The following is a 14,575-nucleotide window of genomic DNA, read 5'->3' as shown; positions in this document are numbered from 1 at the left end:
TTCAAGCAGAGGCGCTGTGGCTTAGTTGGTCAAAGTGCCTGTCTAGTAAACAGGAGATCCTGGGTTCAAATCCCAGCAGTGCCTTTAACCCAGTGTTTTGACTTCATTTTCATAATTAAAACTTTTTTGAAAAGAAGTTCAACTCGTTTTTGGTTTAAACGCTTCAAGTAGAGGCTCTGTGGCTTAGTTGGTCAAAGTGCCTGTCTAGTAAACAGGAGACCCTGGGTTCAAATCCCAGCAGGGCCTTCGTCCCTATAATATTCATTTAGTGTCCATAATGCCTTGTTTACAAACGAGATTCCAGTTTCATAGGGACGAGGGTACTAACAAAGGAAATGTGGTTTGATGCTAGACTGACTGTCTCAAAAGATCCTGTTTAATTCTCGACCCCATCTTTAAAAGTTTAACAGCATTTTTAGATTTCCAACATGGTAAAAATGAATTAAATTTAATCGTTTTCAGGAAAAACTTAAAACAGTGGCGCTGTGGCTTAGCTGGTCAAAGTGCCTGTCTTGTAAACAGGAGATCCTGGGTTCAAATCCCAGCAGTGCCTTTAACCCGGTGTTTTCACTTCATTTTCATAATTAAAACTTTTTTGAAAAGAAGTTCAACTCGTTTTGGGTTTAACAGCTTCAAGTAGAGGCGCTGTGGCTTAGATGGTCAAAGTGCCTGTCTAGTAAACAGGAATTCCTAGGTTCAAATCCCAGCAGTGCCTTTAACCCAGTGTTTTGACTTCATTTTCATAATTAAATCTTTTTTGAAAAGAAGTTCAACTCGTTTTTGGTTTAAACGCTTCAAGCAGAGGCGCTGTGGCTTAGTTGGTCAAAGTGCCTGTCTAGTAAACAGGAGATCCTGGGTTCAAATCCCAGCAGTGCCTTTAAAAATGTTTCTTGTCTTCATTTTTCTGATTAAAACTTTTTTGAAAAGAAGTTCAACTTGTTTTTGGTTTAAACACTTCAAGCAGAGGCGCTGTGGCTTAGTTGGTCAAAGTGCCTGTCTTGTAAACAGGAGATCCTGGGTTCAAATCCCAGCAGTGCCTTTAACCCAGTGTTTTCACTTCATTTTCATAATTAAAACTTTTTTGAAAAGAAGTTAAACTCGTTTTGGGTTTAACAGCTTCAAGTAGAGGCGCTGTGGCTTAGATGGTCAAAGTGCCTGTCTAGTAAACAGGAATTCCTAGGTTCAAATCCCAGCAGTGCCTTTAACCCAGTGTTTGGACTTCATTTTCATAATTAAAACTTTTTTGAAAAGAAGTTCAACTCGTTTTTGGTTTAAACGCTTCAAGTAGAGGCTCTGTGGATTAGTTGGTCAAAGTGCCTGTCTAGTAAACAGGAGATCCTGGGTTCAAATCCCAGCAGTGCCTTTAACCTCTGTTTTGACTTCCTTTTTTTTATTATTCCAACTTGCTGAGATATTACATTTTACTTTTGTGCATTAAAACCTGGTGAAATACAGCTAAACTCAAGATCTTTAGGAATAAAATGCATGTCCAAGGGCTCTGTGGCTTAGTTGGTTAAAGCGCCTGTTTCGTAAACAGGAGACCCTGGGTTCAAATCCCAGCAGGGCCTTCGTCGCTATAATATTCATTTGGTGTTCATAATGCCTTGTTTACAAACGAGATTCCAGTTTCATAGGGACGAGTCTACTAACAAAGGCAATGTGGTTTGATGCTAGACTGACTGTCTCAAAAGATCCTGTTTAATTCTCGACCCCATCTTTAAAAGTTTAACAGCATTTATAGATTTCCAACATGGTAAAAATGAATTAAATTTAATCGTTTTCAGGAAAAACTTAAAACAGTGGCGCTGTGGCTTAGCTGGTCAAAGTGCCTGTCTTGTAAACAGGAGATCCTGGGTTCAAATCCCAGCAGTGCCTTTAACCCGGTGTTTTCACTTCATTTTCATAATTAAAACTTTTTTGAAAAGAAGTTCAACTCGTTTTGGGTTTAACAGCTTCAAGTAGAGGCGCTGTGGCTTAGATGGTCAAAGTGCCTGTCTAGTAAACAGGAATTCCTAGGTTCAAATCCCAGCAGTGCCTTTAAAAATGTTTCTTGTCTTCTTTTTTCTGATTAAAACTTTTTTGAAAAGAAGTTCAACTTGTTTTTGGTTTAAACACTTCAAGCAGAGGCGCTGTGGCTTAGCTGGTCAAAGTGCCTGTCTTGTAAACAGGAGATCCTGGGTTCAAATCCCAGCAGTGCCTTTAACCCAGTGTTTTCACTTCATTTTCATAATTAAAACTTTTTTGAAAAGAAGTTCAACTCGTTTTGGGTTTAACAGCTTCAAGTAGAGGCGCTGTGGCTTAGATGGTCAAAGTGCCTGTCTAGTAAACAGGAGATCCAGGGTTCTAATCCCAGCAGTGCCTTTAAAAATGTGTCTTGTCTTCATTTTTCTGATTAAAACTTTTTTGAAAAGGTATTCAATTCGTTATTTGTTTAGGTGCTTCAAGTAGAGGCGCTGTGGCTTAGCTGGTCAAAGTGCCTGCCTTGTGAACAGGAGATCCTGGGTTCAAATCCCAGCAGTGCCTTTAACCCAGTTTTTGGACTTCATTTTCATAATTAAAACTTTTTTGAAAAGAAGTTCAACTGGTTTTTGGTTTAAACGCTTCAAGTAGAGGCTCTGTGGATTAGTTGGTCAAAGTGCCTGTCTAGTAAACAGGAGATCCTGGGTTCAAATCCCAGCAGTGCCTTTAACCCAGTGTTTTGACTTCATTTTCATAATTAAAACTTTTTTGAAAAGAAGTTCAACTGGTTTTGGGTTTAAGCGCTTCAAGTAGAGGCGCTGTGGCTTAGATGGTCAAAGTGCCTGTCTAGTAAACAGGAGATCCAGGGTTCTAATCCCAGCAGTGCCTTTAAAAATGTGTCTTGTCTTCATTTTTCTGATTAAAACTTTTTTGAAAAGGTATTCAATTCGTTATTTGTTTAGGTGCTTCAAGTAGAGGCGCTGTGGCTTAGCTGGTCAAAGTGCCTGCCTTGTGAACAGGAGATCCTGGGTTCAAATCCCAGCAGTGTCTTTAACCCAGTGTTTTCACTTCATTTTCATAATTAAAACTTTTTTGAAAAGAAGTTCAACTGGTTTTTGGTTTAAACGCTTCAAGTAGAGGCTCTGTGGATTAGTTGGTCAAAGTGCCTGTCTAGTAAACAGGAGATCCTGGGTTCAAATCCCAGCAGTGCCTTTAACCCAGTGTTTTGACTTCATTTTCATAATTAAATCTTTTTTGAAAAGAAGTTCAACTCGTTTTTGGTGTAAACGCTTCAAGCAGAGGCGCTGTGGCTTAGTTGGTCAAAGTGCCTGTCTAGTAAACAGGAGATCCTGGGTTCAAATCCCAGCAGTGCCTTTAACCCAGTGTTTTGACTTCATTTTCATAATTAAAACTTTTTTGAAAAGAAGTTCAACTGGTTTTTGGTTTAAACGCTTCAAGTAGAGGCTCTGTGGATTAGTTGGTCAAAGTGCCTGTCTAGTAAACAGGAGATCCTGGGTTCAAATCCCAGCAGTGCCTTTAACCTCTGTTTTGACTTCCTTTTTTTTATTATTCCAACTTGCTGAGATATTACATTTTACTTTTGTGCATTAAAACCTGGTGAAATACAGCTAAACTCAAGATCTTTAGGAATAAAATGCATGTCCAAGGGCTCTGTGGCTTAGTTGGTTAAAGCGCCTGTTTCGTAAACAGGAGACCCTGGGTTCAAATCCCAGCAGGGCCTTCGTCGCTATAATATTCATTTGGTGTTCATAATGCCTTGTTTACAAACGAGATTCCAGTTTCATAGGGACGAGTCTACTAACAAAGGCAATGTGGTTTGATGCTAGACTGACTGTCTCAAAAGATCCTGTTTATTTCTCGACCCCATCTTTAAAAGTTTAACAGCATTTTTAGATTTCCAACATGGTAAAAATGAATTAAATTTAATCGTTTTCAGGAAAAACTTAAAACAGTGGCGCTGTGGCTTAGCTGGTCAAAGTGCCTGTCTTGTAAACAGGAGATCCTGGGTTCAAATCCCAGCAGTGCCTTTAACCCGGTGTTTTCACTTCATTTTCATAATTAAAACTTTTTTGAAAAGAAGTTCAACTCGTTTTGGGTTTAACAGCTTCAAGTAGAGGCGCTGTGGCTTAGATGGTCAAAGTGCCTGTCTAGTAAACAGGAATTCCTAGGTTCAAATCCCAGCAGTGCCTTTAACCCAGTGTTTTGACTTCATTTTCATAATTAAATCTTTTTTGAAAAGAAGTTCAACTCGTTTTTGGTTTAAACGCTTCAAGCAGAGGCGCTGTGGCTTAGTTGGTCAAAGTGCCTGTCTAGTAAACAGGAGATCCTGGGTTCAAATCCCAGCAGTGCCTTTAAAAATGTTTCTTGTCTTCATTTTTCTAATTAAAACTTTTTTGAAAAGAAGTTCAACTTTTTTTTGGTTTAAACACTTCAAGCAGAGGCGCTGTGGCTTAGTTGGTCAAAGTGCCTGTCTAGTAAACAGGAGATCCTGGGTTCAAATCCCAGCAGTGCCTTTAACCCAGTGTTTTGACTTCATTTTCATAATTAAATCTTTTTTGAAAAGAAGTTCAACTCGTTTTTGGTTTAAACCCTTCAAGCAGAGGCGCTGTGGCTTACTTGGTCAAAGTGCCTGTCTAGTAAACAGGAGATCCTGGGTTCAAATCCCAGCAGTGCCTTTAACCCAGTGTTTTGACTTCATTTTCATAATTAAAACTTTTTTGAAAAGAAGTTCAACTCGTTTTTGGTTTAAACGCTTCAAGTAGAGGCTCTGTGGCTTAGTTGGTCAAAGTGCCTGTCTAGTAAACAGGAGACCCTGGGTTCAAATCCCAGCAGGGCCTTCGTCCCTATAATATTCATTTAGTGTCCATAATGCCTTGTTTACAAACGAGATTCCAGTTTCATAGGGACGAGGGTACTAACAAAGGAAATGTGGTTTGATGCTTGACTGACTGTCTCAAAAGATCCTGTTTAATTCTCGACCCCATCTTTAAAAGTTTAACAGCATTTTTAGATTTCCAACATGGTATAAATGAATTAAATTTAATCATTTTCAGGAAAAACTTAAAATAGTGGCGCTGTGGCTTAGCTGGTCAAAGTGCCTGTCTTGTAAACAGGAGATCCTGGGTTCAAATCCCAGCAGTGCCTTTAACCCAGTGTTTTGACTTCATTTTCATAATTAAAACTTTTTTGAAAAGAAGTTCAACTCGTTTTTGGTTTAAGCGCTTCGAGTAGAGGCGCTGTGGTTTAGGTGGTCAAAGTGCCTGTCTAGTAAACAGGAGATCCTGGGTTCAAATCCCAGCAGTGCCTTTAAAAATGTGTCTTGTCTTCATTTTTCTGATTAAAACTTTTTTGAAAAGGTATTCAATTCGTTTTTGGTTTAGGTGCTTCAAGTAGAGGCGCTGTGGCTTAGTTGGTCAAAGTGCCTGTCTAGTAAACAGGAGATCCTGGGTTCAAATCCCAGCAGTGCCTTTTACCCAGTGTTTTGACTTCATTTTCATAATTAAAACTTTTTTGAAAAGAAGTTCAACTGGTTTTTGGTTTAAACGCTTCAAGTAGAGGCTCTGTGGATTAGTTGGTCAAAGTGCCTGTCTAGTAAACAGGAGATCCTGGGTTCAAATCCCAGCAGTGCCTTTTACCCAGTGTTTTGACTTCATTTTCATAATTAAAACTTTTTTGAAAAGAAGTTCAACTGGTTTTTGGTTTAAACGCTTCAAGTAGAGGCTCTGTGGATTAGTTGGTCAAAGTGCCTGTCTAGTAAACAGGAGATCCTGGGTTCAAATCCCAGCAGTGCCTTTAACCTCTGTTTTGACTTCCTTTTTTTCATTATTCCAACTTGCTGAGATATTACATTTTACTTTTGTGCATTAAAACCTGGTGAAATACAGCTAAACTCAAGATCTTTAGGAATAAAATGCATGTCCAAGGGCTCTGTGGCTTAGTTGGTTAAAGCGCCTGTTTCGTAAACAGGAGACCCTGGGTTCAAATCCCAGCAGGGCCTTCGTCGCTATAATATTCCTTTGGTGTTCATAATGCCTTGTTTACAAACGAGATTCCAGTTTCATAGGGACGAGTCTACTAACAAAGGCAATGTGGTTTGATGCTAGACTGACTGTCTCAAAAGATCCTGTTTATTTCTCGACCCCATCTTTAAAAGTTTAACAGCATTTTTAGATTTCCAACATGGTAAAAATGAATTAAATTTAATCGTTTTCAGGAAAAACTTAAAACAGTGGCGCTGTGGCTTAGCTGGTCAAAGTGCCTGTCTTGTAAACAGGAGATCCTGGGTTCAAATCCCAGCAGTGCCTTTAACCCGGTGTTTTCACTTCATTTTCATAATTAAAACTTTTTTGAAAAGAAGTTCAACTCGTTTTGGGTTTAACAGCTTCAAGTAGAGGCGCTGTGGCTTAGATGGTCAAAGTGCCTGTCTAGTAAACAGGAATTCCTAGGTTCAAATCCCAGCAGTGCCTTTAACCCAGTGTTTTGACTTCATTTTCATAATTAAATCTTTTTTGAAAAGAAGTTCAACTTGTTTTTGGTTTAAACGCTTCAAGCAGAGGCGCTGTGGCTTAGTTGGTCAAAGTGCCTGTCTAGTAAACAGGAGATCCTGGGTTCAAATCCCAGCAGTGCCTTTAAAAATGTTTCTTGTCTTCATTTTTCTAATTAAAACTTTTTTGAAAAGAAGTTCAACTTTTTTTTGGTTTAAACACTTCAAGCAGAGGCGCTGTGGCTTAGTTGGTCAAAGTGCCTGTCTAGTAAACAGGAGATCCTGGGTTCAAATCCCAGCAGTGCCTTTAACCCAGTGTTTTGACTTCATTTTCATAATTAAATCTTTTTTGAAAAGAAGTTCAACTCGTTTTTGGTTTAAACCCTTCAAGCAGAGGCGCTGTGGCTTACTTGGTCAAAGTGCCTGTCTAGTAAACAGGAGATCCTGGGTTCAAATCCCAGCAGTGCCTTTAACCCAGTGTTTTGACTTCATTTTCATAATTAAAACTTTTTTGAAAAGAAGTTCAACTCGTTTTTGGTTTAAACGCTTCAAGTAGAGGCTCTGTGGCTTAGTTGGTCAAAGTGCCTGTCTAGTAAACAGGAGACCCTGGGTTCAAATCCCAGCAGGGCCTTCGTCCCTATAATATTCATTTAGTGTCCATAATGCCTTGTTTACAAACGAGATTCCAGTTTCATAGGGACGAGGGTACTAACAAAGGAAATGTGGTTTGATGCTTGACTGACTGTCTCAAAAGATCCTGTTTAATTCTCGACCCCATCTTTAAAAGTTTAACAGCATTTTTAGATTTCCAACATGGTATAAATGAATTAAATTTAATCATTTTCAGGAAAAACTTAAAATAGTGGCGCTGTGGCTTAGCTGGTCAAAGTGCCTGTCTTGTAAACAGGAGATCCTGGGTTCAAATCCCAGCAGTGCCTTTAACCCAGTGTTTTGACTTCATTTTCATAATTAAAACTTTTTTGAAAAGAAGTTCAACTCGTTTTTGGTTTAAGCGCTTCGAGTAGAGGCGCTGTGGTTTAGGTGGTCAAAGTGCCTGTCTAGTAAACAGGAGATCCTGGGTTCAAATCCCAGCAGTGCCTTTAAAAATGTGTCTTGTCTTCATTTTTCTGATTAAAACTTTTTTGAAAAGGTATTCAATTCGTTTTTGGTTTAGGTGCTTCAAGTAGAGGCGCTGTGGCTTAGTTGGTCAAAGTGCCTGTCTAGTAAACAGGAGATCCTGGGTTCAAATCCCAGCAGTGCCTTTTACCCAGTGTTTTGACTTCATTTTCATAATTAAAACTTTTTTGAAAAGAAGTTCAACTGGTTTTTGGTTTAAACGCTTCAAGTAGAGGCTCTATGGATTAGTTGGTCAAAGTGCCTGTCTAGTAAACAGGAGATCCTGGGTTCAAATCCCAGCTGTGCCTTTTACCCAGTGTTTTGACTTCATTTTCATAATTAAAACTTTTTTGAAAAGAAGTTCAACTGGTTTTTGGTTTAAACGCTTCAAGTAGAGGCTCTGTGGATTAGTTGGTCAAAGTGCCTGTCTAGTAAACAGGAGATCCTGGGTTCAAATCCCAGCAGTGCCTTTAACCTCTGTTTTGACTTCCTTTTTTTCATTATTCCAACTTGCTGAGATATTACATTTTACTTTTGTGCATTAAAACCTGGTGAAATACAGCTAAACTCAAGATCTTTAGGAATAAAATGCATGTCCAAGGGCTCTGTGGCTTAGTTGGTTAAAGCGCCTGTTTCGTAAACAGGAGACCCTGGGTTCAAATCCCAGCAGGGCCTTCGTCGCTATAATATTCATTTGGTGTTCATAATGCCTTGTTTACAAACGAGATTCCAGTTTCATAGGGACGAGTCTACTAACAAAGGCAATGTGGTTTGATGCTAGACTGACTGTCTCAAAAGATCCTGTTTAATTCTCGACCCCATCTTTAAAAGTTTAACAGCATTTTTAGATTTCCAACATGGTAAAAATGAATTAAATTTAATCGTTTTCAGGAAAAACTTAAAACAGTGGCGCTGTGGCTTAGCTGGTCAAAGTGCCTGTCTTGTAAACAGGAGATCCTGTGTTCAAATCCCAGCAGTGCCTTTAACCCGGTGTTTTGACTTCATTTTCATAATTAAAACTTTTTTGAAAAGAAGTTCAACTCGTTTTGGGTTTAACAGCTTCAAGTAGAGGCGCTGTGGCTTAGATGGTCAAAGTGCCTGTCTAGTGAACAGGAATTCCTAGGTTCAAATCCCAGCAGTGCCTTTAACCCAGTGTTTTGACTTCATTTTCATAATTAAATCTTTTTTGAAAAGAAGTTCAACTCGTTTTTGGTTTAAACGCTTCAAGCAGAGGCGCTGTGGCTTAGTTGGTCAAAGTGCCTGTCTAGTAAACAGGAGATCCTGGGTTCAAATCCCAGCAGTGCCTTTAAAAATGTTTCTTGTCTTCATTTTTCTGATTAAAACTTTTTTGAAAAGAAGTTCAACTTGTTTTTGGTTTAAACACTTCAAGCAGAGGCGCTGTGGCTTAGTTGGTCAAAGTGCCTGTCTTGTAAACAGGAGATCCTGGGTTCAAATCCCAGCAGTGCCTTTAACCCAGTGTTTTCACTTCATTTTCATAATTAAAACTTTTTTGAAAAGAAGTTCAACTCGTTTTGGGTTTAACAGCTTCAAGTAGAGGCGCTGTGGCTTAGATGGTCAAAGTGCCTGTCTAGTAAACAGGAATTCCTAGGTTCAAATCCCAGCAGTGCCTTTAACCCAGTTTTTGGACTTCATTTTCATAATTAAAACTTTTTTGAATAGAAGTTCAACTCGTTTTTGGTTTAAACGCTTCAAGTAGAGGCTCTGTGGCTTAGTTGGTCAAAGTGCCTGTCTAGTAAACAGGAGACCCTGGGTTCAAATCCCAGCAGGGCCTTCGTCCCTATAATATTCATTTAGTGTCCATAATGCCTTGTTTACAAACGAGATTCCAGTTTCATAGGGACGAGGGTACTAACAAAGGAAATGTGGTTTGATGCTTGACTGACTGTCTCAAAAGATCCTGTTTAATTCTCGACCCCATCTTTAAAAGTTTAACAGCATTTTTAGATTTCCAACATGGTATAAATGAATTAAATTTAATCGTTTTCAGGAAAAACTTAAAATAGTGGCGCTGTGGCTTAGCTGGTCAAAGTGCCTGTCTTGTAAACAGGAGATCCTGGGTTCAAATCCCAGCAGTGCCTTTAACCCAGTGTTTTGACTTCATTTTCATAATTAAAACTTTTTTGAAAAGAAGTTCAACTAGTTTTTGGTTTAAGCGCTTCGAGTAGAGGCGCTGTGGCTTAGGTGGTCAAAGTGCCTGTCTAGTAAACAGGAGATCCTGGGTTCAAATCCCAGCAGTGCCTTTAAAAATGTGTCTTGTCTTCATTTTTCTGATTAAAACTTTTTTGAAAAGGTATTCAATTCGTTTTTGGTTTAGGTGCTTCAAGTAGAGGCGCTGTGGCTTAGTTGGTCAAAGTGCCTGTCTAGTAAACAGGAGATCCTGGGTTCAAATCCCAGCAGTGCCTTTTACCCAGTGTTTTGACTTCATTTTCATAATTAAAACTTTTTTGAAAAGAAGTTCAACTGGTTTTTGGTTTAAACGCTTCAAGTAGAGGCTCTATGGATTAGTTGGTCAAAGTGCCTGTCTAGTAAACAGGAGATCCTGGGTTCAAATCCCAGCAGTGCCTTTTACCCAGTGTTTTGACTTCATTTTCATAATTAAAACTTTTTTGAAAAGAAGTTCAACTCGTTTTGGGTTTAACAGCTTCAAGTAGAGGCGCTGTGGCTTAGATGGTCAAAGTGCCTGTCTAGTGAACAGGAATTCCTAGGTTCAAATCCCAGCAGTGCCTTTAACCCAGTGTTTTGACTTCATTTTCATAATTAAATCTTTTTTGAAAAGAAGTTCAACTCGTTTTTGGTGTAAACGCTTCAAGCAGAGGCGCTGTGGCTTAGTTGGTCAAAGTGCCTGTCTAGTAAACAGGAGATCCTGGGTTCAAATCCCAGCAGTGCCTTTAACCCAGTGTTTTGACTTCATTTTCATAATTAAAACTTTTTTGAAAAGAAGTTCAACTGGTTTTTGGTTTAAACGCTTCAAGCAGAGGCTCTGTGGATTAGTTGGTCAAAGTGCCTGTCTAGTAAACAGGAGATCCTGGGTTCAAATCCCAGCAGTGCCTTTAACCTCTGTTTTGACTTCCTTTTTTTCATTATTCCAACTTGCTGAGATATTACATTTTACTTTTGTGCATTAAAACCTGGTGAAATACAGCTAAACTCAAGATCTTTAGGAATAAAATGCATGTCCAAGGGCTCTGTGGCTTAGTTGGTCAAAGTGCCTGTCTAGTAAACAGGAGATCCTGGGTTCAAATCCCAGCAGTGCCTTTTACCCAGTGTTTTGACTTCATTTTCATAATTAAAACTTTTTTGAAAAGAAGTTCAACTGGTTTTTGGTTTAAACGCTTCAAGTAGAGGCTCTATGGATTAGTTGGTCAAAGTGCCTGTCTAGTAAACAGGAGATCCTGGGTTCAAATCCCAGCAGTGCCTTTTACCCAGTGTTTTGACTTCATTTTCATAATTAAAACTTTTTTGAAAAGAAGTTCAACTGGTTTTTGGTTTAAACGCTTCAAGTAGAGGCTCTGTGGATTAGTTGGTCAAAGTGCCTGTCTAGTAAACAGGAGATCCTGGGTTCAAATCCCAGCAGTGCCTTTAACCTCTGTTTTGACTTCCTTTTTTTTATTATTCCAACTTGCTGAGATATTACATTTTACTTTTGTGCATTAAAACCTGGTGAAATACAGCTAAACTCAAGATCTTTAGGAATAAAATGCATGTCCAAGGGCTCTGTGGCTTAGTTGGTTAAAGCGCCTGTTTCGTAAACAGGAGACCCTGGGTTCAAATCCCAGCAGGGCCTTCGTCGCTATAATATTCATTTGGTGTTCATAATGCCTTGTTTACAAACGAGATTCCAGTTTCATAGGGACGAGTCTACTAACAAAGGCAATGTGGTTTGATGCTAGACTGACTGTCTCAAAAGATCCTGTTTATTTCTCGACCCCATCTTTAAAAGTTTAACAGCATTTTTAGATTTCCAACATGGTAAAAATGAATTAAATTTAATCGTTTTCAGGAAAAACTTAAAACAGTGGCGCTGTGGCTTAGCTGGTCAAAGTGCCTGTCTTGTAAACAGGAGATCCTGGGTTCAAATCCCAGCAGTGCCTTTAACCCGGTGTTTTCACTTCATTTTCATAATTAAAACTTTTTTGAAAAGAAGTTCAACTCGTTTTGGGTTTAACAGCTTCAAGTAGAGGCGCTGTGGCTTAGATGGTCAAAGTGCCTGTCTAGTAAACAGGAATTCCTAGGTTCAAATCCCAGCAGTGCCTTTAACCCAGTGTTTTGACTTCATTTTCATAATTAAATCTTTTTTGAAAAGAAGTTCAACTCGTTTTTGGTTTAAACGCTTCAAGCAGAGGCGCTGTGGCTTAGTTGGTCAAAGTGCCTGTCTAGTAAACAGGAGATCCTGGGTTCAAATCCCAGCAGTGCCTTTAAAAATGTTTCTTGTCTTCATTTTTCTAATTAAAACTTTTTTGAAAAGAAGTTCAACTTGTTTTTGGTTTAAACACTTCAAGCAGAGGCGCTGTGGCTTAGTTGGTCAAAGTGCCTGTCTAGTAAACAGGAGATCCTGGGTTCAAATCCCAGCAGTGCCTTTAACCCAGTGTTTTGACTTCATTTTCATAATTAAATCTTTTTTGAAAAGAAGTTCAACTCGTTTTTGGTTTAAACCCTTCAAGCAGAGGCGCTGTGGCTTAGTTGGTCAAAGTGCCTGTCTAGTAAACAGGAGATCCTGGGTTCAAATCCCAGCAGTGCCTTTAACCCAGTGTTTTGACTTCATTTTCATAATTAAAACTTTTTTGAAAAGAAGTTCAACTCGTTTTTGGTTTAAACGCTTCAAGTAGAGGCTCTGTGGCTTAGTTGGTCAAAGTGCCTGTCTAGTAAACAGGAGACCCTGGGTTCAAATCCCAGCAGGGCCTTCGTCCCTATAATATTCATTTAGTGTCCATAATGCCTTGTTTACAAACGAGATTCCAGTTTCATAGGGACGAGGGTACTAACAAAGGAAATGTGGTTTGATGCTTGACTGACTGTCTCAAAAGATCCTGTTTAATTCTCGACCCCATCTTTAAAAGTTTAACAGCATTTTTAGATTTCCAACATGGTATAAATGAATTAAATTTAATCGTTTTCAGGAAAAACTTAAAATAGTGGCGCTGTGGCTTAGCTGGTCAAAGTGCCTGTCTTGTAAACAGGAGATCCTGGGTTCAAATCCCAGCAGTGCCTTTAACCCAGTGTTTTGACTTCATTTTCATAATTAAAACTTTTTTGAAAAGAAGTTCAACTCGTTTTTGGTTTAAGCGCTTCGAGTAGAGGCGCTGTGGCTTAGGTGGTCAAAGTGCCTGTCTAGTAAACAGGAGATCCTGGGTTCAAATCCCAGCAGTGCCTTTAAAAATGTGTCTTGTCTTCATTTTTCTGATTAAAACTTTTTTGAAAAGGTATTCAATTCGTTTTTGGTTTAGGTGCTTCAAGTAGAGGCGCTGTGGCTTAGTTGGTCAAAGTGCCTGTCTAGTAAACAGGAGATCCTGGGTTCAAATCCCAGCAGTGCCTTTTACCCAGTGTTTTGACTTCATTTTCATAATTAAAACTTTTTTGAAAAGAAGTTCAACTGGTTTTTGGTTTAAACGCTTCAAGTAGAGGCTCTATGGATTAGTTGGTCAAAGTGCCTGTCTAGTAAACAGGAGATCCTGGGTTCAAATCCCAGCAGTGCCTTTTACCCAGTGTTTTGACTTCATTTTCATAATTAAAACTTTTTTGAAAAGAAGTTCAACTGGTTTTTGGTTTAAACGCTTCAAGTAGAGGCTCTGTGGATTAGTTGGTCAAAGTGCCTGTCTAGTAAACAGGAGATCCTGGGTTCAAATCCCAGCAGTGCCTTAAACCCTGTGTTTTGACTTCATTTTCATAATTAAATCTTTTTTGAAAAGAAGTTCAACTCGTTTTTGGTTTAAACCCTTCAAGCAGAGGCGCTGTGGCTTAGTTGGTCAAAGTGCCTGTCTAGTAAACAGGAGATCCTGGGTTCAAATCCCAGCAGTGCCTTTAACCCAGTGTTTTGACTTCATTTTCATAATTAAAACTTTTTTGAAAAGAAGTTCAACTCGTTTTTGGTTTAAACGCTTCAAGTAGAGGCTCTGTGGCTTAGTTGGTCAAAGTGCCTGTCTAGTAAACAGGAGACCCTGGGTTCAAATCCCAGCAGGGCCTTCGTCCCTATAATATTCATTTAGTGTCCATAATGCCTTGTTTACAAACGAGATTCCAGTTTCATAGGGACGAGGGTACTAACAAAGGAAATGTGGTTTGATGCTTGACTGACTGTCTCAAAAGATCCTGTTTAATTCTCGACCCCATCTTTAAAAGTTTAACAGCATTTTTAGATTTCCAACATGGTATAAATGAATTAAATTTAATCGTTTTCAGGAAAAACTTAAAATAGTGGCGCTGTGGCTTAGCTGGTCAAAGTGCCTGTCTTGTAAACAGGAGATCCTGGGTTCAAATCCCAGCAGTGCCTTTAACCCAGTGTTTTGACTTCATTTTCATAATTAAAACTTTTTTGAAAAGAAGTTCAACTCGTTTTTGGTTTAAGCGCTTCGAGTAGAGGCGCTGTGGCTTAGGTGGTCAAAGTGCCTGTCTAGTAAACAGGAGATCCTGGGTTCAAATCCCAGCAGTGCCTTTAAAAATGTGTCTTGTCTTCATTTTTCTGATTAAAACTTTTTTGAAAAGGTATTCAATTCGTTTTTGGTTTAGGTGCTTCAAGTAGAGGCGCTGTGGCTTAGTTGGTCAAAGTGCCTGTCTAGTAAACAGGAGATCCTGGGTTCAAATCCCAGCAGTGCCTTTTACCCAGTGTTTTGACTTCATTTTCATAATTAAAACTTTTTTGAAAAGAAGTTCAACTGGTTTTTGGTTTAAACGCTTCAAGTAGAGGCTCTATGGATTAGTTGGTCAAAGTGCCTGTCTAGTAAACAGGAGATCCTGGGTTCAAATCCCAGCAGTGCCTTT

At 39.0% G+C, this 14,575-nt stretch overlaps 63 non-coding genes across 63 annotated transcripts; all 63 read left to right on the top strand.

The window, feature by feature from the left end:
• The first annotated feature begins 10 nt into the window (after nt 1-10).
• trnat-agu (transfer RNA threonine (anticodon AGU)) lies at nt 11-84 on the top strand. Its single transcript has one exon. It is a non-coding gene; the product is annotated as a tRNA-Thr (tRNA).
• An 88-nt stretch (nt 85-172) lies between these two features.
• trnat-agu (transfer RNA threonine (anticodon AGU)) lies at nt 173-246 on the top strand. Its single transcript has one exon. It is a non-coding gene; the product is annotated as a tRNA-Thr (tRNA).
• Nucleotides 247-479: 233 nt separating this feature from the next.
• trnat-ugu (transfer RNA threonine (anticodon UGU)) lies at nt 480-553 on the top strand. The gene has a single exon. It is a non-coding gene; the product is annotated as a tRNA-Thr (tRNA).
• A 250-nt stretch (nt 554-803) lies between these two features.
• Nucleotides 804-877, top strand: trnat-agu (transfer RNA threonine (anticodon AGU)). The gene has a single exon. It is a non-coding gene; the product is annotated as a tRNA-Thr (tRNA).
• An 88-nt stretch (nt 878-965) lies between these two features.
• trnat-ugu (transfer RNA threonine (anticodon UGU)) lies at nt 966-1,039 on the top strand. The gene has a single exon. It is a non-coding gene; the product is annotated as a tRNA-Thr (tRNA).
• A 250-nt stretch (nt 1,040-1,289) lies between these two features.
• On the top strand, nt 1,290-1,363 carry trnat-agu (transfer RNA threonine (anticodon AGU)). The gene has a single exon. It is a non-coding gene; the product is annotated as a tRNA-Thr (tRNA).
• A 131-nt stretch (nt 1,364-1,494) lies between these two features.
• Nucleotides 1,495-1,568, top strand: trnat-cgu (transfer RNA threonine (anticodon CGU)). Its single transcript has one exon. It is a non-coding gene; the product is annotated as a tRNA-Thr (tRNA).
• Nucleotides 1,569-1,801: 233 nt separating this feature from the next.
• trnat-ugu (transfer RNA threonine (anticodon UGU)) lies at nt 1,802-1,875 on the top strand. The gene has a single exon. It is a non-coding gene; the product is annotated as a tRNA-Thr (tRNA).
• Nucleotides 1,876-2,125: 250 nt separating this feature from the next.
• trnat-ugu (transfer RNA threonine (anticodon UGU)) lies at nt 2,126-2,199 on the top strand. The gene has a single exon. It is a non-coding gene; the product is annotated as a tRNA-Thr (tRNA).
• Nucleotides 2,200-2,449: 250 nt separating this feature from the next.
• On the top strand, nt 2,450-2,523 carry trnat-ugu (transfer RNA threonine (anticodon UGU)). Its single transcript has one exon. It is a non-coding gene; the product is annotated as a tRNA-Thr (tRNA).
• Nucleotides 2,524-2,611: 88 nt separating this feature from the next.
• On the top strand, nt 2,612-2,685 carry trnat-agu (transfer RNA threonine (anticodon AGU)). Its single transcript has one exon. It is a non-coding gene; the product is annotated as a tRNA-Thr (tRNA).
• Nucleotides 2,686-2,935: 250 nt separating this feature from the next.
• On the top strand, nt 2,936-3,009 carry trnat-ugu (transfer RNA threonine (anticodon UGU)). The gene has a single exon. It is a non-coding gene; the product is annotated as a tRNA-Thr (tRNA).
• An 88-nt stretch (nt 3,010-3,097) lies between these two features.
• trnat-agu (transfer RNA threonine (anticodon AGU)) lies at nt 3,098-3,171 on the top strand. Its single transcript has one exon. It is a non-coding gene; the product is annotated as a tRNA-Thr (tRNA).
• Nucleotides 3,172-3,259: 88 nt separating this feature from the next.
• On the top strand, nt 3,260-3,333 carry trnat-agu (transfer RNA threonine (anticodon AGU)). The gene has a single exon. It is a non-coding gene; the product is annotated as a tRNA-Thr (tRNA).
• An 88-nt stretch (nt 3,334-3,421) lies between these two features.
• trnat-agu (transfer RNA threonine (anticodon AGU)) lies at nt 3,422-3,495 on the top strand. Its single transcript has one exon. It is a non-coding gene; the product is annotated as a tRNA-Thr (tRNA).
• Nucleotides 3,496-3,626: 131 nt separating this feature from the next.
• trnat-cgu (transfer RNA threonine (anticodon CGU)) lies at nt 3,627-3,700 on the top strand. Its single transcript has one exon. It is a non-coding gene; the product is annotated as a tRNA-Thr (tRNA).
• A 233-nt stretch (nt 3,701-3,933) lies between these two features.
• Nucleotides 3,934-4,007, top strand: trnat-ugu (transfer RNA threonine (anticodon UGU)). The gene has a single exon. It is a non-coding gene; the product is annotated as a tRNA-Thr (tRNA).
• A 250-nt stretch (nt 4,008-4,257) lies between these two features.
• On the top strand, nt 4,258-4,331 carry trnat-agu (transfer RNA threonine (anticodon AGU)). The gene has a single exon. It is a non-coding gene; the product is annotated as a tRNA-Thr (tRNA).
• An 88-nt stretch (nt 4,332-4,419) lies between these two features.
• trnat-agu (transfer RNA threonine (anticodon AGU)) lies at nt 4,420-4,493 on the top strand. Its single transcript has one exon. It is a non-coding gene; the product is annotated as a tRNA-Thr (tRNA).
• Nucleotides 4,494-4,581: 88 nt separating this feature from the next.
• trnat-agu (transfer RNA threonine (anticodon AGU)) lies at nt 4,582-4,655 on the top strand. Its single transcript has one exon. It is a non-coding gene; the product is annotated as a tRNA-Thr (tRNA).
• Nucleotides 4,656-4,743: 88 nt separating this feature from the next.
• trnat-agu (transfer RNA threonine (anticodon AGU)) lies at nt 4,744-4,817 on the top strand. The gene has a single exon. It is a non-coding gene; the product is annotated as a tRNA-Thr (tRNA).
• Nucleotides 4,818-5,050: 233 nt separating this feature from the next.
• trnat-ugu (transfer RNA threonine (anticodon UGU)) lies at nt 5,051-5,124 on the top strand. The gene has a single exon. It is a non-coding gene; the product is annotated as a tRNA-Thr (tRNA).
• Nucleotides 5,125-5,212: 88 nt separating this feature from the next.
• trnat-agu (transfer RNA threonine (anticodon AGU)) lies at nt 5,213-5,286 on the top strand. Its single transcript has one exon. It is a non-coding gene; the product is annotated as a tRNA-Thr (tRNA).
• Nucleotides 5,287-5,374: 88 nt separating this feature from the next.
• On the top strand, nt 5,375-5,448 carry trnat-agu (transfer RNA threonine (anticodon AGU)). The gene has a single exon. It is a non-coding gene; the product is annotated as a tRNA-Thr (tRNA).
• Nucleotides 5,449-5,536: 88 nt separating this feature from the next.
• On the top strand, nt 5,537-5,610 carry trnat-agu (transfer RNA threonine (anticodon AGU)). The gene has a single exon. It is a non-coding gene; the product is annotated as a tRNA-Thr (tRNA).
• An 88-nt stretch (nt 5,611-5,698) lies between these two features.
• On the top strand, nt 5,699-5,772 carry trnat-agu (transfer RNA threonine (anticodon AGU)). Its single transcript has one exon. It is a non-coding gene; the product is annotated as a tRNA-Thr (tRNA).
• Nucleotides 5,773-5,903: 131 nt separating this feature from the next.
• On the top strand, nt 5,904-5,977 carry trnat-cgu (transfer RNA threonine (anticodon CGU)). The gene has a single exon. It is a non-coding gene; the product is annotated as a tRNA-Thr (tRNA).
• A 233-nt stretch (nt 5,978-6,210) lies between these two features.
• On the top strand, nt 6,211-6,284 carry trnat-ugu (transfer RNA threonine (anticodon UGU)). The gene has a single exon. It is a non-coding gene; the product is annotated as a tRNA-Thr (tRNA).
• Nucleotides 6,285-6,534: 250 nt separating this feature from the next.
• trnat-agu (transfer RNA threonine (anticodon AGU)) lies at nt 6,535-6,608 on the top strand. The gene has a single exon. It is a non-coding gene; the product is annotated as a tRNA-Thr (tRNA).
• Nucleotides 6,609-6,696: 88 nt separating this feature from the next.
• On the top strand, nt 6,697-6,770 carry trnat-agu (transfer RNA threonine (anticodon AGU)). The gene has a single exon. It is a non-coding gene; the product is annotated as a tRNA-Thr (tRNA).
• Nucleotides 6,771-6,858: 88 nt separating this feature from the next.
• trnat-agu (transfer RNA threonine (anticodon AGU)) lies at nt 6,859-6,932 on the top strand. The gene has a single exon. It is a non-coding gene; the product is annotated as a tRNA-Thr (tRNA).
• Nucleotides 6,933-7,020: 88 nt separating this feature from the next.
• trnat-agu (transfer RNA threonine (anticodon AGU)) lies at nt 7,021-7,094 on the top strand. The gene has a single exon. It is a non-coding gene; the product is annotated as a tRNA-Thr (tRNA).
• A 233-nt stretch (nt 7,095-7,327) lies between these two features.
• On the top strand, nt 7,328-7,401 carry trnat-ugu (transfer RNA threonine (anticodon UGU)). The gene has a single exon. It is a non-coding gene; the product is annotated as a tRNA-Thr (tRNA).
• An 88-nt stretch (nt 7,402-7,489) lies between these two features.
• trnat-agu (transfer RNA threonine (anticodon AGU)) lies at nt 7,490-7,563 on the top strand. The gene has a single exon. It is a non-coding gene; the product is annotated as a tRNA-Thr (tRNA).
• Nucleotides 7,564-7,651: 88 nt separating this feature from the next.
• On the top strand, nt 7,652-7,725 carry trnat-agu (transfer RNA threonine (anticodon AGU)). Its single transcript has one exon. It is a non-coding gene; the product is annotated as a tRNA-Thr (tRNA).
• A 250-nt stretch (nt 7,726-7,975) lies between these two features.
• Nucleotides 7,976-8,049, top strand: trnat-agu (transfer RNA threonine (anticodon AGU)). Its single transcript has one exon. It is a non-coding gene; the product is annotated as a tRNA-Thr (tRNA).
• A 131-nt stretch (nt 8,050-8,180) lies between these two features.
• On the top strand, nt 8,181-8,254 carry trnat-cgu (transfer RNA threonine (anticodon CGU)). Its single transcript has one exon. It is a non-coding gene; the product is annotated as a tRNA-Thr (tRNA).
• Nucleotides 8,255-8,487: 233 nt separating this feature from the next.
• trnat-ugu (transfer RNA threonine (anticodon UGU)) lies at nt 8,488-8,561 on the top strand. Its single transcript has one exon. It is a non-coding gene; the product is annotated as a tRNA-Thr (tRNA).
• Nucleotides 8,562-8,811: 250 nt separating this feature from the next.
• On the top strand, nt 8,812-8,885 carry trnat-agu (transfer RNA threonine (anticodon AGU)). The gene has a single exon. It is a non-coding gene; the product is annotated as a tRNA-Thr (tRNA).
• Nucleotides 8,886-8,973: 88 nt separating this feature from the next.
• On the top strand, nt 8,974-9,047 carry trnat-ugu (transfer RNA threonine (anticodon UGU)). Its single transcript has one exon. It is a non-coding gene; the product is annotated as a tRNA-Thr (tRNA).
• Nucleotides 9,048-9,297: 250 nt separating this feature from the next.
• On the top strand, nt 9,298-9,371 carry trnat-agu (transfer RNA threonine (anticodon AGU)). The gene has a single exon. It is a non-coding gene; the product is annotated as a tRNA-Thr (tRNA).
• A 233-nt stretch (nt 9,372-9,604) lies between these two features.
• trnat-ugu (transfer RNA threonine (anticodon UGU)) lies at nt 9,605-9,678 on the top strand. The gene has a single exon. It is a non-coding gene; the product is annotated as a tRNA-Thr (tRNA).
• An 88-nt stretch (nt 9,679-9,766) lies between these two features.
• trnat-agu (transfer RNA threonine (anticodon AGU)) lies at nt 9,767-9,840 on the top strand. Its single transcript has one exon. It is a non-coding gene; the product is annotated as a tRNA-Thr (tRNA).
• Nucleotides 9,841-9,928: 88 nt separating this feature from the next.
• trnat-agu (transfer RNA threonine (anticodon AGU)) lies at nt 9,929-10,002 on the top strand. Its single transcript has one exon. It is a non-coding gene; the product is annotated as a tRNA-Thr (tRNA).
• A 412-nt stretch (nt 10,003-10,414) lies between these two features.
• trnat-agu (transfer RNA threonine (anticodon AGU)) lies at nt 10,415-10,488 on the top strand. Its single transcript has one exon. It is a non-coding gene; the product is annotated as a tRNA-Thr (tRNA).
• An 88-nt stretch (nt 10,489-10,576) lies between these two features.
• trnat-agu (transfer RNA threonine (anticodon AGU)) lies at nt 10,577-10,650 on the top strand. Its single transcript has one exon. It is a non-coding gene; the product is annotated as a tRNA-Thr (tRNA).
• Nucleotides 10,651-10,781: 131 nt separating this feature from the next.
• trnat-agu (transfer RNA threonine (anticodon AGU)) lies at nt 10,782-10,855 on the top strand. The gene has a single exon. It is a non-coding gene; the product is annotated as a tRNA-Thr (tRNA).
• A 250-nt stretch (nt 10,856-11,105) lies between these two features.
• Nucleotides 11,106-11,179, top strand: trnat-agu (transfer RNA threonine (anticodon AGU)). The gene has a single exon. It is a non-coding gene; the product is annotated as a tRNA-Thr (tRNA).
• A 131-nt stretch (nt 11,180-11,310) lies between these two features.
• trnat-cgu (transfer RNA threonine (anticodon CGU)) lies at nt 11,311-11,384 on the top strand. The gene has a single exon. It is a non-coding gene; the product is annotated as a tRNA-Thr (tRNA).
• A 233-nt stretch (nt 11,385-11,617) lies between these two features.
• Nucleotides 11,618-11,691, top strand: trnat-ugu (transfer RNA threonine (anticodon UGU)). The gene has a single exon. It is a non-coding gene; the product is annotated as a tRNA-Thr (tRNA).
• Nucleotides 11,692-11,941: 250 nt separating this feature from the next.
• trnat-agu (transfer RNA threonine (anticodon AGU)) lies at nt 11,942-12,015 on the top strand. Its single transcript has one exon. It is a non-coding gene; the product is annotated as a tRNA-Thr (tRNA).
• An 88-nt stretch (nt 12,016-12,103) lies between these two features.
• On the top strand, nt 12,104-12,177 carry trnat-agu (transfer RNA threonine (anticodon AGU)). Its single transcript has one exon. It is a non-coding gene; the product is annotated as a tRNA-Thr (tRNA).
• Nucleotides 12,178-12,265: 88 nt separating this feature from the next.
• Nucleotides 12,266-12,339, top strand: trnat-agu (transfer RNA threonine (anticodon AGU)). Its single transcript has one exon. It is a non-coding gene; the product is annotated as a tRNA-Thr (tRNA).
• An 88-nt stretch (nt 12,340-12,427) lies between these two features.
• Nucleotides 12,428-12,501, top strand: trnat-agu (transfer RNA threonine (anticodon AGU)). The gene has a single exon. It is a non-coding gene; the product is annotated as a tRNA-Thr (tRNA).
• Nucleotides 12,502-12,734: 233 nt separating this feature from the next.
• trnat-ugu (transfer RNA threonine (anticodon UGU)) lies at nt 12,735-12,808 on the top strand. Its single transcript has one exon. It is a non-coding gene; the product is annotated as a tRNA-Thr (tRNA).
• Nucleotides 12,809-12,896: 88 nt separating this feature from the next.
• trnat-agu (transfer RNA threonine (anticodon AGU)) lies at nt 12,897-12,970 on the top strand. Its single transcript has one exon. It is a non-coding gene; the product is annotated as a tRNA-Thr (tRNA).
• An 88-nt stretch (nt 12,971-13,058) lies between these two features.
• Nucleotides 13,059-13,132, top strand: trnat-agu (transfer RNA threonine (anticodon AGU)). The gene has a single exon. It is a non-coding gene; the product is annotated as a tRNA-Thr (tRNA).
• A 250-nt stretch (nt 13,133-13,382) lies between these two features.
• Nucleotides 13,383-13,456, top strand: trnat-agu (transfer RNA threonine (anticodon AGU)). The gene has a single exon. It is a non-coding gene; the product is annotated as a tRNA-Thr (tRNA).
• An 88-nt stretch (nt 13,457-13,544) lies between these two features.
• On the top strand, nt 13,545-13,618 carry trnat-agu (transfer RNA threonine (anticodon AGU)). The gene has a single exon. It is a non-coding gene; the product is annotated as a tRNA-Thr (tRNA).
• An 88-nt stretch (nt 13,619-13,706) lies between these two features.
• trnat-agu (transfer RNA threonine (anticodon AGU)) lies at nt 13,707-13,780 on the top strand. The gene has a single exon. It is a non-coding gene; the product is annotated as a tRNA-Thr (tRNA).
• Nucleotides 13,781-14,013: 233 nt separating this feature from the next.
• trnat-ugu (transfer RNA threonine (anticodon UGU)) lies at nt 14,014-14,087 on the top strand. The gene has a single exon. It is a non-coding gene; the product is annotated as a tRNA-Thr (tRNA).
• Nucleotides 14,088-14,175: 88 nt separating this feature from the next.
• Nucleotides 14,176-14,249, top strand: trnat-agu (transfer RNA threonine (anticodon AGU)). Its single transcript has one exon. It is a non-coding gene; the product is annotated as a tRNA-Thr (tRNA).
• An 88-nt stretch (nt 14,250-14,337) lies between these two features.
• Nucleotides 14,338-14,411, top strand: trnat-agu (transfer RNA threonine (anticodon AGU)). The gene has a single exon. It is a non-coding gene; the product is annotated as a tRNA-Thr (tRNA).
• The last annotated feature ends 164 nt before the right edge of the window (nt 14,412-14,575 follow it).

The sequence above is a fragment of the Gasterosteus aculeatus genome, chromosome 6, assembly GCF_964276395.1.
Source record: "Gasterosteus aculeatus chromosome 6, fGasAcu3.hap1.1, whole genome shotgun sequence".
Lineage (NCBI taxonomy): Eukaryota > Metazoa > Chordata > Actinopteri > Perciformes > Gasterosteidae > Gasterosteus > Gasterosteus aculeatus.
This window is presented reverse-complemented; position numbering and strand designations above follow the sequence as displayed.